Genomic DNA, 18,295 nt, shown 5'->3' with positions numbered 1-18,295 from the left:
GGTTGTTGTACCTGTACACTGCAAAAACACAATATCTTACCACGTATTTTTGGTCTAGTTTCTAGTGAGAATATCTTAGTTCACTTGAAAAAAAAAAAACTTTCAGTAAGATACAGGAAATTGTTTTAAGTCAATAATTGATGTTTCTGCCCAGTCTGTTTCAGCAGAGACACACATTTAAACTAGGCCTTCATTTAAAATGTGCCAAAAACTATGCCACGAATCACATGCACCCCCGCCCTCCACCCCCCACAACTCCAGCCACGCTCAAGTTGGCTGTAAAACCCTGATCCATCTATCATAAAACTCTTCCAGGTGTTCGCTGCAGGGACATTGAATTAGAGAGGATATAAATGGCCAATCCCTCCCCCCATTCCTCCCCCCTGCATGTGGTTTTAATAAAAGATGCACTTCAGGGACATGCTTGGAGGGCGATAGAGAGAAGTGGAACTTAGCAGAAGAAACAAAAAAACAAAACAAAAGAAATGGAAAACTCTACTTTGGAAAGTGCATTTGCTTTCACACGAAGACAAATGACTCTTCACAGCTGACTGCAGCCTGGCTTTAGAAGATCTGTTCATCAGTTCATCCGTGTCCTCCCTCCCTCCGTGCGAGTGACTGGAAGATCTGGGGTGCGAATGCAAGCCTGGAAGGGAAAACGAGCTGGTTGATGTGCCCAGGCTTGTTGCATGCAGCCTCTCTGACCTGTTTATGTCAAATCAGCAAATTTGGGAGTCGTGGGCTGGGCCTGCGCTGTCTGCACGCTGCGGGTTGGCGTGCACGTGCTTATTAACAACATATGGCAGTTTGTCAGTGTCAGTGAGAGTCTACGGTGAAACTAGTGAACAGTGAAGGGAGACTGACTTCAAAATGATGAATGAGATAAGATGTGGGGCAGTAGAAGTATTCACACTCCCTTAGCTTTTTTTTTTTTTTTTTTTTTTTTACATTTTGTTACATTACAAGAATTTATTTGTAAAGAATTGGCACCGTGATTGTGCCAAACACTAAGCAAGACTGAGTACGGTTTGTTTCAAAGATTTCTGGGACTCACAACAAACAGTTGCACAGCCAACAGATTGACCAACCTGAGCTGCAGCCACTTGGTGTGGCGCCATACTCCTCAACTCCTTAACCTCTTGGATGATGGATAAAACTGTGAGATGTTCAAATTTTGGTGTATTGTTTTGTAGCCTAACTCTGGGAGGAAGTTAGCCAAAAGTAGCAATTTACTGAATACATTTGCATGTCACACTTTTCAGATTTTATTAGCAAATTATTATTAACAATTTTATTTCACTTTGTGCAACTCTCTGATGGTTTATCAGATAAAATAAGCTGCAACCATATATATATATGGATCCCTGAAGAAGAAGAACTGAAACTTTATTTGGGAGGATGTTCAAGGTTGAGTTCAGAAAATAAGCCCCCATTTTTCTGTGAAATCTGAATTATATCTAAATCACTGCATTTGGATTTTGTTTCAAAATGCTTGTACTTGGTGTGTTTTAAAAATACAAATAACCTTTAGCTACTCACTTTATCCAGAGACAACAGTAGAGTTGTCAGCATCAATATTTAATGGATCTTTTCGCCTTTATGCTACTGTAATTTTTATTTTTTTTGGCTGTTTGACTTGTTTTGTTTCTTTTTGCCCATACTTGTGCTCAGGTTTATTTTTATATGCTACCTAACCAGCAGGACCACTTAAGTGTACCTGTTGATATTTTTCCTTAAGAAGTAGATTGTAAAGATTTGCTGGAAATTCAGCAAATTTCCAGTTGAGTAATTCCAGTCCTCAAGGACGAGCTCATGTATTCACGCAGGTATTTTAACAGTTTTTGACAGTTGTTAACCATGCTAATTGCTAACATTAAATGCTTATATCAATCTTTTTTTCCTAAAGTCTTTGAGTTAAATTAGCAAAACTCTGTTCAGCAGCAACTAATGTCAGATGTTAACGATTTTCTAATTTACATAATTAATGACCATTCATGACAGAAAGGCTGGAAATGAATTTTTTTCAGCTAAAATCGATATTGTGAAGTCAAACCTGAACTAAATCCAATGGAAATCTTTCAAAACTCTCAGTTCTGAACTTCCATTTTTACTTATTTCTCCTTAAGAACTTCGTTATAACAGATCAGACAAACTAAGATGGAAGACACTGACATTTTTTAAACCTAATATTTGTTGATTCTTATAAACAATTAGGCGATGTTGCAAAAATTTTATATCAAGACCTTTTCCAGCAAACTCCTTATGATAGTTTCTATACAGTTTTCTATAAAAACAAACACTAAAGACCAGACTTATTCTGCCAGAGAACATATCTAAAAAATGTTATAAGCTTGTGACTTGAAGTGCACTTAGACTTTTTTGTCTAACACAAGGAGGCATTTTTAAGTACATCTTAAACAACAAAAACAACAAAGCCACATTTTGTGATCACCGAATGCCAGTGGCTTTTCCACGAGCCCCCCAACCCCCCACCACAAAGCCGCCTCATTCTGTTGCAGCCTCAAATTCCTGTTTTCAGGACAATGCATGTAATCCTTGACTTTATTTCTTTCTTTTGCATGCTTTCCTTTTAAAAGCAGCCTCCGGCATTCCAGATATCTCACCTGCTTTCCGCTGTGGCTATGATGAGGCAGTGAGCTCCCGCTGAGGCTCTGGATGGCGTTCTTCCTGACTTTGGCTGCTGCTCAGGACTTCACCGCATGCTATTGTTCCTGACAGCGGGGAAGAGGCAAAGGCATGTTCACACAAACAAGGACAAAATCCCACCGCGACACAAATACTCAGAAAAATACATTTTATTACTAGAAGCAGGAAAAAAAATGACATTTTCAAGAACAGTCACTAATTACATGAAATCAGAATCTTTACTCAAGGTGTTTTCACACCTACTAGTGCAGTAGACTCAGTTCCACTCGGAAGCCAAATTGCAACATTTGTTACTTTTTCAACTGGTATGATTCGCTTTCACACTGCACCGTGTCAAATTTGCTAAACTAATTGAAAAACATGTTCACCTCTTTGTCTCTGGTGGCTCTGCACCAAGAACCACTGAATTAAACACCACAGAAGAAGACGACATGAGCGCAACTTCCTTCTTCACAAAATGTAAACCAAAACGAAGCAGCATCAGATTTTAGTGCTTGTAGGATTTCTCTTTTGTCGTTGGTAAAAGACAATGAGCCATTTCTCCTGTTGGTGTTAAACTCTTGTGTTTGTACTGTATTTGTGCATCTCCTGCTTTTGGAGCAGTCTCTGATCTGCTTGGCAGTCACATAAGCATTCGGACCGCACCAGAGTTCACTGCAACCGAACCGAGACCTAGTGATTTACAGTCCAGAGTTTGCGTTTTTGTTCCACATCAGCGTTCGATCATGTGTTCACACACCTCCCCAAATGAATCGGACTTTCGAGGCAAATGAACAAGAGTTTGATTAAAGTGGACCAAACAGGGTTGGGTATGAATGCACCCCAGGTCTCCTCACATGATCTTGTCAAGATATGAGTGACTTTGCTGTTTTAATCCCCATTTCTTTACCATGTTGTTTTACACTACTTTGGCTGTGGCCCACATATATAGTCAAAAGGTTTTTATGTAAACTGGTACTTGGTTAAGTTGAAACAGCTGAACTGCAAATCACTGAAGGACAAGACTACGACTCTATCCAGGCTGTTAATGTTCTACTTGCACCTCCTTTGTCTAGTTCAAGGGCATCTGAAGAAGCTCATGGTCCGCCGCCCAACTAGCTTTTTAAAATCATTCCATTTTGTATTGTTTGGAAATACAGTATACATGGACAGGCCACCTGCTTGTCCACAGTGATTCATCAGCCTGCCTCAGCATCAGAGTTTCCAAAAAACAGTCCATTTTGTGTGCTGCCTAGGAGACGCAGGCTGACAGATTTGTTAGGTTAAGGTGCACTATGTAAGTAAATGTAAAGAGATGACTTTTCTGGTTTCCATTTATTCATGTCATCAATATAAGATTTCTAGGGTGGACTGTAATAGGTTTGTTGCCTTCCAGTTTGGAGATTCGCTGGTTCAGATCTCACCTGGGACTTTTCAGTGCAGAGTTGGCCTGCTTTCTCAGCGTATACATGTGTTTCCAATAAGTCATCTGGTTTCCCTTCAGGTTTCACTTGCCGGGTTCAATTCGCCCTTAATTTTTGTGCGTTTCTGTTGTCCTCTTACTGGACTCTATCCTCATTGTTGATGGGCGAAATAGGCTCTTTGTCAACACTTAGTCATTCATTTATTGAGTCTTTCTTACTTTCCTTACAAGATGCTGTCATATTTCTGTGAGCTGTCATAGTTCTGAGTAAGAGTGGGATGACTAAATGTTGCTGGGTTCACGAAATAAAACATTTTCTTAAATAGAAGTTTCACAGAGAGCTAGTATTTTAAAGAAACTAATCTGAATGTTTTAGTCTTGATTTGAGTGGTCAATGTTCTGTGTTTTTGTTTGTTTAATCGTAAGGTGTTGTAAGGTTTTAAAAAAAAACCTTAAAAATGCTCAGTTTGGATGTTTCCACAAATTGAATACACGTTTCACGCATCCTGAACTGAGTTTAAAATAATTTTGTTCTTTGCTAGTTTGCTTTCACTCAAAATTTGAGATTTTGGCCAAAATGTGCACAAATGGGCACAATAATAATAATAAGAAAACTTTACATGAGTACTTTAGTTTTGGAGCAAAAGCTGTACGGCTGAGGCTAACTTTAGGGCTGTTAGCGACTAATGTTTTAGCTAGCTACGCCATTCCCAAAGAGTCTCAAATCATCATTTATATGTTGTGTGTCACTTAGACCACGTTCACACAGTGTAGGTCTTGGTGATCAACTCAGATTTTTGCTTAAATAAAATTTTTTTTCTGCGCTACTAAATAACGTGACCTCCATCAGGTTTTTGTGTAAACAACTTACAACCCTGAAACTACCTGTATGTGCAGAAGAACATAGACGTCACACAGCTATGCGCTGTTTACGGAAGTAATAATGGACGCGTTTCTGAATTGATTTTAGTGTTATTGAACAACAGGAGCTGGCAGATCATAAGATGAAGGAAACTAAGAAAAAGAAAGCAAAACTAATATCAACAACCTTTTGAGGAGCGTTTACATCAGTAGAGAAATTAGTTTGGCTGCAAAGTCGGACCGGGAGTGGTGGGATTGTGGTGTGAGGCGCTTCTCTGACACAGATTCTTTCAAAATGTTATAATTACAACATTCAGCCATTGTTTACGTCCAGACTTACCATGTCTGGCTTCTTCTGGTGCAGAACTGTGATTCACGTAAATGACGTAAAGGTCAGATAAAATGCGACACGACTGTTGAGATTGCAGACACTTTGAAATCATTCAGATACAAATCCAATTTAGAGCAACAAGTAGAAATGGCACAAATCAGATATTTTGAGGGGGTAACAAAAAAAAGAAAAGATTGGAATTGGGCCATTTAGGCTGCCATGAAAAAGTCACATATGGCTTACATGTGGACAAAAAAAATTTCCATATTTTTGTCGACTGCATTTTCTTGTGTTAACCCATCCATCCATTTTCTTACACCCTTGGTGGGGTTAGGGGTGTTGCTGGTGCCCATCTCCAGCTAACGTTCCGGGCGAGAGGTGGGGTTCACCCTGGACAGGTCGCCATTCTGTCGCAGGGCAACACAGAGACACACAGGACAAACAACCATGCACACACACACTCACACCTAGTGACAATTTGGAGAGACCAATTAACCTGACAGTCATGTTTTTGGACTGTGGGAGGAAACCGGAGTACCCGGAGAAAACCCACGCATGCACAGGGAGAACATGCAAGCTCCATGCAGAGGGACCAGGGCTGGGAATCAACCCCAGAGCCTTCTTGCTGCAAGGCAACAGCTCTACCAACTGCGCCACTGTGGAGCCCCGCCACTGTGTGTTAATGAAAATGTATAATTTACCTACTGTATATCCAAAAGCACAGCCAGATTTAAAAAGTGGAAGAGACTCCCTCAGTTCAAAAGCAAACAAAAAATGTTATCTGGTTCAACAAATATGTTAAACTATAAACGTTATCTGTGCGTCATTGTTAGCCAGAGTAGTAATAAAAAAAAAAATCATGGTATGAAATACCAAATTGTTTTTTTTAATGTAGAACTTGAACATTTGAATCATTGATGAGATATGACCAACCTTAAAAGGAAGAGTCAATTTAAAGTGAATCAAAAATTAAACCTTAATTATTCGGTTTTAGAGGTGTCGTTAAAAAATAATCACCCACAATAACAATTCTTCCTTCGCTGTGGTCAGCAGCCTTACTTAGCTGTTTCCTCACTGTGTGACAGTTTACATGATCGCCCTCATAAAAGATAGACAGACACGGCTAATTATGGAGGTGAAAGGAATCTGAGTCTTATGCAGTTTTTTGGACAAAAAAAAAAGTAACACCTTGCAGAACCACAGGGACAAAATTTTATTCACGAAATGTGCGAGCAACAGGACACAAACTTTAGTATGTACCCTCAAACACGCACATATTTGCTTATAGTGTGGGCCGACACATGGTGAGGACCACCCAAGAGGCAGCAGCCACCTTGGAAATAATGAAAATTCTGCAGCAGCCTGCGACGCTGCGTCTCCTCAGGGGTCTGTGGAGGGATGGTTCCAGGGTCTTTGGATAATTTTTTATTTTTATTATTGTGATAGCATCTCTTATTTAAAAAGAAAACTTCTTCGGTATTGTGTTAATTTTTTATAGTCTTAAGATTCCTTTAAATTAAGTTGCTAAATCCGTCATCACAAAGCTGGGAGTGGCCTCTACTGCCCTCTACTTCCTGTGCTGCGCAACTGTATGCCTTCAAATATCCAATATCCTTTTTGATATTGATATTATTTTTGAATATCCCAACACTATAAGCAAATTAACATCAAATTAAGGTCTCTTCTACAGGTTAATAGTAATTGTCCCATTATTGCACCATATGTCAATTTAAAGCCTTCTATAGTAGTACTTGGTCAACCCTAAACACTAAAGAAAACCAAAATTCATCCCAATCTTAATTAACTTTTTGTCCTTCAAATTTCAAGGTTTCTTCTCACGACATGACTACTATTTTCCCATGGAAGAATCACAGAGTCATTTCAAAGTGATTTATTCAACAGATTTGTGTCCTAACTACCCCACAACAAGCGTAACACAAACACACACACACACACACACGCACCCCCCCCCCACACACACGCACCCCCACACACACACAGACACGGGGCCCACGCCCATATTGAATAACATCAAAACCCGATGCAACAAAGCAGACTGCTTCACATGCACATCCTCCGCTAAGCCCGCCTAGGCCTGGCTTTACACACAGCTCAATTTTAGCTGTGGTTAGCATCAACCGTTAGCCACAGCCCCCCTCCATCCCCAAGAGAGTTAATTGGTTGGGTCGGACACAGGCATCTCCTTGTCTGTCACAGACTCACGCACACACACACACACACACACACACACACACACACACACACACACGCACACACACACACGCACACACACGCTCACAGAGCGTGTTACCTTGAGTGCAGCGCAGCAAGCTAACCACACATGGGCATAAGGGGGTTTGGCTCCGGGACAACTGGTGCTGCCAGGCTAGCCCCCTTCTTCAAGAAGTGTCCGTCACACGTAAACACGCAATCACACTGGAGCCGTGGCTATTTTGAGGACGGCGGTAAAATATGCGCCCGAGGTGACCACAGAGCAAGCTGAATGCGCAGAGTCAAAGTAGGCAGCTATAACACGCGCAATTTAAATACACAAACCCAAATGTGGACGTGAGGTAAATACGGAATCACACGGCTCACACAACCTATATTTACACTTGATAAACACCTGGTGGCTGAAAATAACCATCTCAACAGCTCCCCTTTAAAGAAAAAAAATCTAGGCTCAAAGGTGCTTTTAGGGCCTTAGAATATCCAAGCAGTGGTCACAGGAGGCTGTGGGAGGTGACACTAGCTTACTGTACTTTATTATGATAGGCTGAGCAACCTGGCGTGAGGAAAAGAGCCGCCAATAGGGCCGACAAATAGAGCAAGAGAATCTGAAACGCTGCCAGTCTTCTCATTTCAGTCAACAGCACATGGCGTTTTTGCCACACCAGCTTCTAAAAGTTAACCTTTAAATTGCAACACATTTACGTAATAATCTGTAGTTAAAAGGAGGATTTAGAAAAGACAAATGTGGAAAAGGTTTCGTACTTTACCTTATGCTGCATTAATTCTAGTCAAATTAAACCAAAATGCAGCAAATGGAAGGGATGATCAATCAGAATCTGACTTGTTCAATAAGTATGATAAATCATTGATGTAGTGATGCAATACTTTGACATTTTAACTTGTTTACAGTGACAGAAGCAGTTTAGAGTTACTGCAAAATGGACATGCTGGTTATAAATGGAGAAAAAAAACATGATTTCAAACAGCAGAATCTTAAAAAAAAATACAAAGATGGAAAGATGACTTTTTCAAAATTAAGCATATATTTCTCTTCTCTTTCATTGTCTAGGTGTAAAAAACACCTAGACAATGGTGTCTATTACACACCATTGTCTAAACAGGATCTCATGTTTAACTTTTATGAGATCCTGTTCATGCCAATGAACAGTCGCACTACTTATTAAATTGTAATAACAATCAATCAATAGTATGTTTTTATCCATTACACCTTAAGAAATCAGAACATTTACAGGTACACAATTTGTGTTTATAGTAGAAATCTGCTTGCAGAACCCATGTTACACTGACACAGATTAATTAATCTGCTCAGACTGGAATCTGCTTCAAAACCTTTAAGTAGAAAGGTGAAGAGGTGTAATGTAGCTTATTAGAGTTTCTAGAATTTTAACTAAGCTTTACAGATAATTAATATCTACACCACAAAAAGAGAATTAGGCCAATATTGCAAAAACACAAAATATTCCATATCTGGTTTATTTTCTAATGCAAACCTCATAGTACACTTATGAAATAACACAAAACTAACTTGCAAGTAACTTTTTAGCAAGATTCACAAGCTTGTTTTAAGTAAACAATTCCTTAATATTAATGATAAAGTCTTGGTTACATTGGCAAATTATTTCACTTATATCTCATGTTATATAACTTATAACAAATCACTTGGTAATAGTTTGTGTTTTTGCTGTGAATCTTTCTTTTTTGATTATTTTTTCAGAAATTACCCCTCACTTATGCTGTTGAATTTCTTCATTAACACAGCTCAAAACACAGAGGAGCCTTTTCTTCCCTACGTTATAAGTCCACAATAAAGCACATGTCACTTAAATACCAGCGAGCATCATAAATAATGTCGGGACCCCCAGACGCTGCTGAAAACAAATGACTGACTGTGGTGTGGACCAGCTGTGGACCTCAGGTCTAACCCTTAGCTCCACAGAGGGCTCCAAGTTGGCTAAATGACTGGGCTATCAAATAATTACAATCACAGCCCCCACCCCTTTTTCTGCCAGATAAAAAAAAAGCAGTCAGGGTCTGAGACCTGCTTTGTGAAATGTGGCCACCTCAACAAGGAGCTTGATTATGTGCCGATGGACCAGCAGCTCCGGCTCGGCCTCCTTCCACAGTAATCACCTCAAGTGGTGGAGGAAGTAGTAAATAGCAGCTTTTAGGCAACCAGGGGTAGGTGGATGTGCCCATGGGGCCGCCGCTGTTCTATGGCTGGATTCATTCACATATACGTGCAGCCCGGCTCCACGACCGACAGCAAAACCAGCCGAATAATTAGGATCAGGTTAATGAGTAATGTTCTATAAACCACTGGCTACTGTTGAATCCGTGGTGTACTTTACCAAACCACTGCTTCCTGCCGTTTAATGCCCCCCACCTATTGAAAAATTCAGCTCAGTTATATATATAGCAAAAAAGCTGAGGTGAATCTGGACTGATAGAGTAGAGCAAATAACTCTTCTCTAATAACGCTGTTGATTTAACGTAGCAGTAGAGCAAGCAAAGCTACTTGCTTTAAGGGTTAGTTGTGTTTTTTTCTTTAAGTCAGTCTTTGTGAAGTTAATATGTTCCTTGTAGCTTATAAATATTTCATACTACACTGAGTTTGTTGAAAACGTAAATGAACATTCTGGATTTTGGAAGATAAGCAAATAAGACATGCGCACAGCCTGTATAGCTTTAGCAATATAGGTCTGAAGTTAAATTTGATGTTTTGTTCAGCTGAACACTGTCCACGTTTCTATATAAAATAAAAATTTTTGGAGTTTTCCTTCTGCATAAATCTGTTTGTGCAGAAGGAGTTTGGAAATAATCCCTAATGAAGAGGATTGAACCACTGAACATCTGCTTCGCTCGTTAGCTTCAGCTACCCAAAGTATGTAGGCTAGCTACTTTGCCAACAACTTCATGATGAAGGACTTTGATATTTTTATGCTACAGGTAAATGAACTATTACCAATTATAGCCTCACAAAACCTCAACAAATCTAAACTCCCTCTTAAACCAGGCTTATATATAAAAAAATCCAGTGGGATTTGCGAATTGATATGTTCAGTGACGAGGCTAATTTATATTAGCAACAAAATTGCTAACAATAATTTTCCCCGTTATGCATTCAAACTATGAAGCAACACATTAACTAAAAGTTGTTGGAATGCCTTTAACTGATTTAATGAGACAAGACTGCAAATACATTTTAATATTTTACTCCAGCTATATGGAAGGCAGCCATATTTGATTTTGAAGAACCACTTTAAGGTGCCTTCCTGTTCATTTTCCACTTTAAATTTGAAACAAATACATTTTGGAGCAAACATTACACTCGCACTCACAACCCTCGACCAACCAAGACATTTTTCATCTTCTTCTATTTCAAAATGTTTTTCTTCTATGACATAACCCCACAAAAAAACTGAAACCTGCTGTCATAAAACCTCTTTATGCTGGCATAAGTGATAAATGAAGTATTAACCGAGGTAGTACATGTCCACAAAAGTTTGAAAAACACAGAGCCAAGCATTAAAACACAAAGCAGGTTCAGACTTGCCAAGCTTGTTGCTAAATGTTCGTAGCAGTGATGCATCCTTGGCTGATCAGTGGCACATCATAACCTAATAAGGTGCACAAATACAGTTTCAGGGAGGTCCATTCTTTCTACAAACTGCAATTCAAGGAACTGCTGGGGTTTTTTTTTTTTTTGGAGTCAACATTTGAGGAATCCTTCCAGCAAAAGTGTGAGCTCTGAGTGACTGTAGCTTGTTAGGACATGTTACTCTGAAGCCAAGGTGAGTGAACGCAGTTTTTTGAACAACACACACACACGCGCGTGCGCGCCCGCCCGCACGCACGCACACACACTCACACGCACTCACACTCCTTGCAGATGTGCAAGGGTGTTTGTAGTTCACTGGTTACGGGATTTGAGCCACCAACACTTCATGCCTGAGCAGCAGAGAAAGATCGTTCAGATCCATCAAGGCGGTTCTAAACAGCATTAACATTTTTCTCCACTCTTTGTCTCAAACCAAAATAATTGTAAGTGACCCTTAGCTCGTACATATTCTTTTACATGTGTCACGTAAACATATTTTCTTACAGTGCACTACAAAGTACAAAGCAGAAAACCGCAGGGTACATCGAGTGGAAGTGAGAATTGGTCTAAACCTGTTATTCCAACTCCGGATGGGAATAGATCGAGCAACAATCAGAAATGTTTCCTAAGTCAGTGATTGTACAAGAAGTTGTGGAGTGACTGAACAGCTTCAACAAATGCATGTTCTGTGATATTTATTTTTAAAAATCTAATAACTTCAGAACTTTGGGAGAGCACAATTCTTCCATCTGTTTCCTCCGCAGCTGTACAACATATCTGACTCAGAACAAAGCCCCTAAAGTAAACTTCTGGGTGAAGTCAGAGGACAATCCCCTCAGTGTTTTCCTGTGCTGGAGCTTTGGGAGTGAATCACGCAGCATCCAGACGTCTAGACATGCCTCTGTTGGTCTGCACATGGCCTCCAGGCAAATGGTCCACGCAGGCCGCCCCCTGCCCTATCCAACACGCGGAAAGGTGTGGGGGTTTCCGACCTGATCCAATCTCCTTTGTGCCGCACCGGACCGAGCCCAAACCCAGGTTACAGGTCAGCCTCCTGAGGAAGGGCTGGAACAGAAGATGAGTGTGCATGGGAGCTGGTCTGCAGGTGTACGGGTGGAGGATTAGCGCCCGGCTGCGAGTCAGAGGCTGGAGTAGAAACTGTGGCAGATGGTGACTGGCTTTTCCTCTACTCCGCTATTATATGTTGTCTAATTGTAGATGTGCGTTACCTTCAGATATATTACGCGCAATTACTCAAATTATAGTCGGTGGAGAAGCAAGATGCACATTTGTTATTTAATCTTCTTAAACAGTGGACAGTGTCACTAAAAGATTACAAATTTCTTCTGTTCTTTTGGAATTTGCGAGACTTAAATGTTTCAGACCATAAGGTAGACGTTTATATCAGATACAAATAAAGTGAGAAAGTACAAAAAAAAAGTTTTCAAATTATAATTTAAAATCTTGAAGGAAAAAAATCTTTTCAAATCAACTTGTCCATTGTCCTATATTAAATTTTACAGCTAATATTGGCCGATACCGATATCATGCCGATAATATTATGCATCAATAATTGCCATAAGTAAAAGCAGAAAATCCTGAAGGAGAGTGAGTAGGCATCCGAAGGTCAACATGTGTTACGACAGTTCTTCAAAGATTCTGATAAAATTCCTCTGCAATGATGTAAAAGATTAAAACATAGCAATTAGTGGATGCACGTTGTTGCTGCCAGGGGCGCAACTACATATTATTCAGGTGGATGCGAACACATAAATCGCCCCCCTCGACACGAAGGTACGTAAAAGGTAAAACTTGCTACATTTACCCCGTTATGGGCGCAAGGTGAAGGAGAGTAAGGGCGCTCAAGTGGATGCGAAGACATCATCGGTGCTCCACCCCCTCTGGTGCAGCGCCCCTATGCGTTGCATACGCTGCATGCCCACTTTTTGCGCCACTGGTTGCTGCTAAAGGTTTCACAAGCATTTTGCATTTTGTATTTCATGGATCTCTTAGTAAACGTTCACAAAATACTTGTATTACAATATTTGGGTGTCATTTAATTGGAATTTTACGAACAACATTGAAAGAAAAACCAACAGCATCTACTGTACGTGCAAAGTTTGAGGCATCCGGGTCTGCTCACCACTTGAACCAACAATGTTTTTGTCACTCAGTTGATTTAACTAAGAGGCTCGGCTGTGTGTAGGCGCACACCGATGTGTTGTAGCGTCACCTCTGTTTTCTCTGCGAGAACTGCCAAAGGGAAATACAAAGACTCAAAGATGACTTCTTTTTTTTTTTTTTTTTCAAAACCAAAGTGTCATAGAAGTCTTATTTGCTTAACAAAACCTAAACCAACATGCAGAAGCTCAACATGCAGCAGTATAAAGCGTAGCAGCCGCAGGAATTATTACAATGTTAAGAAGAGGAAACCTCATCAAGTGCGTGGAAACAACGGACGTTATCTACGAATCTGGAAACAGAGTTTAGACCATTTGGAAACAGCTTAAGTGGTTGTGTGATGATTAAAGTTCATTATTGATAAATATTTTAATATTTGGGTTTGTGTTTTGTTTTTTTAACTGTGTCACTCTTTGCTTTCCATAGTGGAGACACTTATGGAGCTACAACACTGTCCAGTTGGATGCAAAACATATTCTCTCACACCGAACCTGGTTCTGCTTGATGTTGTTACTGTTAAAAGAGAAACGTTTCTTCCCACTGTCGCCATATCCTGACGGACCAACAATCTAATAAATATACCAAATCTAATAATCTACAGCAGGATTCCTTGGATATTTTTCTTACTAACTGGAAATAAAACAGATTAAATAAACTGAATTAGATTGAGCAATATTATTTGATCTGTGTGGAGAGACTGAATAGGAACAAGTTGGCTTAATTGATTTTTTTTATTTTGTTTTTGGGGAAGAAATTTGTTGAGAACTGTTTTCTTTAAAGATTTGCTGGCACCGAATAAAAATACTAAATTTAACTGAACTGAGAAAGATAATTTCTCCAACTCAGTAAAAGCTGAACAGTTAGAAATCCATGTTGTTTACTGGCCTTGTCAATGTCTTAATAGTTCAAAACCAATTGTTACTGATGGCCAAGAAACAGGAAAGTTTCATCACGAGAAGATTTTGTTGCCATCAACTTTGCATCAAAAACCTTGAAACCTTGGTGTATTTGTCAGATTAAGCCAGTAACATTTTGTAATCTATACAAAGCTAAAATGCCTCCCAAATCACAGACTTCAATGTACCCCTAAAAAAAAAACAAAGTCCCACTTCAGCTTCTGCATAGACCGCCATAAAACCCACACTCCAAACACAAGCACCTTTTCTAGACACACAGCTGGGGTTTTGTAATCACTTTTTACGCTTGGGCACCGGGCCAACAATCTGTCTGGGCGGACTTCTGCGCCACTTCTGTTGCAACAAGACAAGCCAACATCTATGTTTCCCTGTCATTTCAGATGTGGGGGTGGAGACGCAAACACTGTAAGAGGATTATGTGTAATAGAGAAAGCGAAAAAGAAATGCGTCGAGAAAAGATACACTTTGTGAGATCATGAGAAAAAGCTGCTCGAAGGTGATGAAATGTGTGCAGACTGTAAAACGCAAAAAGAACGTGGTGTAGACTCAGCTTGTTGGGCTGTTCTGATCCTTTGCAACAAATCAACCAGTTCAAATTTGGTGAAACCAGTATATGGCTGAGTCTAATGGTAGCAACGTAACAATATGTGAATCAAACTGAGCACATGAGGTTTCATGTGCAACAACTACAGGAAAAAAGTTACCAACGCAAACGTTCAGACGAATCAGCGATGACCTGACCTTGGAAATGTCCACAACCTCGTGTCTTGCATCCACAATTTATGTGTTTTTAATTACATGGGATTAAAGAGTAAGCACAGTGATGTGTAAATAATTATTTTTATTTTGCAAGCGCTTTGGACCGACATTATGGTGAGGTGGCCTGGCATGATTCATTCTTTCTAATGATGAGTGCTGTTTGGAAGTGATTAAAAGCTGGCGCAATATGGAGTCTGTAGCTGTGTTTTCATCAGCATTATTTTTTATGTGCATTTTGAATTATCGCGTAAGACAAGGTTGATGGAAGCTGCAAAATTTGAAATAACTTCCCCGATTTTGCAAAAAAAAAAAAAAAAAAAGCTTTAAAGAATTAATACGCCAAAGAGGCAATGGGAACACATTTGTCGAACACTGAACTTTTCTAGTCCAATCATCCGTTCCCATTTGGACCTGGTCTCTTAAGCAGGAAAACTTGATCTAGCACAAAGCAAACTTGCTTCAGGAATGGTTTGAGGAGCACAATGGGTCTGAGGTGTTGATTCAGCCTCCAAATTCCCCAGATCTCAATCCAATCAATCATCTATGGGATGTATTGAACATTCAAGACCATAAGTGCTGGTGTGATATAGCATAGCACACCTTCAGGTGTCTACCGGAGTCCATTTCTCACAGGGTGTAAGTGATTTGTAGTGAAACAAGGAGCCAATTCACTACAAGAAAAAGGTGGTGAAGATGTTAGACCTGACTTGTTTAAGGATGCACTATTAATTCGTCATTAAAGAAACAGAAAATGAGGACAACTTTGAGGACAAAGTTTGACTTTGAGGATAAAGTTGTCCTCATTTTCCGTTTGACTTTGAGGACAAAGTTTAGGCAGTCTGAAACCGTCTAAACTTTTTCACCACAGCTCAGGCCGTACAATAAACAACAGGTTTGAAGTGGGTGAGTTTACCATTTCAGGTGTGAAATTTGGAAAACATTTAAAGAAAGATTGGTACCCTGGGGGTTAGAACTTGAAAGGACGACAATGGTAAGATCAAACAGACTACGCAATTGCTCAAGAGGCAAACTTGTCATGACGATGTCGAGTCCCAATAAAAGAACGTGGGTTAATAGTGTTCCTTGAAGGCCTGGAACCCCGCCTTTGTGTGCGTAGTTCAGTGTAAACGCAACGTACAATTGAGCCCATACACTCAGGACGCCTCCTTCCTCCTCCCTCCTTCTGATGTAAAGCTGATTAGACAGCAGCCGCACTTCCGTCCCCCCTCCACTTCGACCTGCCAAAAGCTGCTAATTATAGATGGACCTTGACAGTATACCGCTTCATGGTCAACTTATGCCCTCCCACTCAATGTCTAGGGCCTTGTCATTATATAAGCAACACGGCTCCGGGTCAAGGGCTCCCCACTCTTTGTTTTCCAGCGCACCCTCTCCAACCTGCAGACGGGCGCTGAGGGAGAGGGTTGTGTGGGTGGTGCGGGCACAAATTTAAAGAGCCTGTATTGTGTTCCTTTATAAGTCTATAATTTTCCCCTGGGTGTCTACTGAAAACGATGCCTTTAAATGCTTTATTGCCACGTTGAAGCTATAAGCTTTATACGAAACAGGGATGTTCTTTTTAGCTCTAAGGGGGCAGCCATTTGGGAAAACATTTAATGTACTGCTGCAGTTTGAATTTTTTCACATTTGCAAGGAACGTGCTTTCAGCATGTGAGGATTAATTTAAAGAGTAAACGTCCGGAATATGCTAGCTTTCTGATATGAATACCCAACTTTTTCGGGTGCGAAAAGGATCCGAATGCTGTCAATTCTTATTCACCTTCTATCAACTAGTCAAAGGAGAAGATTTAAATAGAGTCAATTTCAGCGCAGAGAATGAAGACTGGAGATTTGACAACAAACTTGTGCTGTTTGTATCTTTTGGACATGCAATCTCTGACACCTGCTGGATCTGGAAATCTTAAGAGCTAACATAAATTCTCCTTTAGAGATGTTCTATGTTCTATAAAGGAGAAACAGATGCAGAGGTTTAATATGACAATAGTTAATAAAAGTTGCCAATAACAATTTCAAACTCAACTCCAAATGATTTCTTTTTCTTTTAAATTTGTTAATCATTGTTTTAAAGTGATTCTTCAATCACACTCACAGTGTGACTTTATCTCCGGCCGTTTTGTAACTAAATGCTATTCTCTGTTGACGAGCTGGATTGTTTACTGAACCACTGAATTTGAGATAATGGACGAAGTGATCATTCACATTTACATGAGGAAATCAGATCATTGTAGCGGTAAGTGTGAGCAGGCTTACCTCACCACCGGCGTTCTGGCTCCAAGGCTTCACCACTTCCAGTTTCCAGAGTTTCCTTCTCTTTAAGGATCTGTGGATGCAGCAGTTCTCAGTAAAAAGACAATTTCCTTTCTCCTAATGTCTAAATTTCAAATATTTCAATTAATCAAGGTCTCTGAAGAGGAAAACCACCTTTGCCAGGTAAATCATTACTCCCCATTTGAACATCACTTGGATGCATTAATTTGCGTCTTACTAAGCGTACTACTTATGAAATATACGAATGTTAATCTTCTTACCTTGTGAAAAATATTCCCCTCAAATCTGTGAATACAGAAAGAGCTGCCCATTCTCACAGTTAACAGCTACTGTCCGTCGCCGTCGTCTTTTCTCATCAAAAGGTTTACAATGAAGTGACAAGTTTGGTTTGCATCCTTGTCCCAGCATCCTATGACCATTTCTACATTGAATAAAGCAATGTTAGTTGTCAAAAGCAATTGTCTGGCTATTGATGAGCTTTGTAAGAGTTAATGCACAATGTACATTGAATAGATATGGCGGAGTGAAACACTTTTTAAAAATTGTGATGTTATGTACAAAGGGTAAAGCAAAGAAAGTGGTCATTGAGCATACGCTGCAACCCCTAACTGAGAATGAAAAGGCCAAAGAGGCCAAACATTTAAACTAGGGCGCAGCCATTTGCTTAAAAACCTGAGTTTTCTCTTGTCTCAAGAGTTAGCCGACCATAATATGCTGAATTTTTTATTTACTTTTTTTAAAGGCACATCATTACATTTTAACATTTTATGACAGTTGTATTAAGTACTGACTGAAAAGACATAAAAGAGTGATTTTCTCACCTTATAAAACTTGAATAGCAAAACTGGAACCTATTACGTTACTGTATAGAAAAATAAAAGATGAAAAGCATAAAATACGAAAAACGCGTAATTCCCCCATGTACGGAGAGACATTGATAAAACAGTAATGCTTGTGGTTGAGCTAGAAGGAATGTCAAAACAAGTGCATTAACTCACGAAAGTCCTCAAAATCAACCGGCTGAATAAACGCTATTA

General features: G+C 39.8%; 1 long non-coding RNA gene across 1 annotated transcript; it reads right to left on the bottom strand.

Annotated features, from left to right (window-relative positions):
• Positions 1-270: 270 nt before the first annotated feature.
• LOC103465932 (uncharacterized) lies at positions 271-18,090 on the bottom strand. The gene is made up of 4 exons (XR_014087817.1): positions 17,519-18,090; positions 17,241-17,310; positions 2,625-2,732; positions 271-646 (listed from the first exon to the last, which is right to left on the bottom strand). It is a non-coding gene; the product is annotated as an uncharacterized LOC103465932 (long non-coding RNA).
• Positions 18,091-18,295: the final 205 nt, after the last annotated feature.

The sequence above is a fragment of the Poecilia reticulata genome, chromosome 6 (assembly GCF_904066995.2).
Source record: "Poecilia reticulata chromosome 6, P_reticulata-male-v2, whole genome shotgun sequence".
NCBI classification, from domain to species: Eukaryota; Metazoa; Chordata; class Actinopteri; order Cyprinodontiformes; family Poeciliidae; genus Poecilia; species Poecilia reticulata.
Note: the sequence above shows the minus strand (reverse complement) of the source record. Positions and strands in the feature narration are given on the sequence as shown.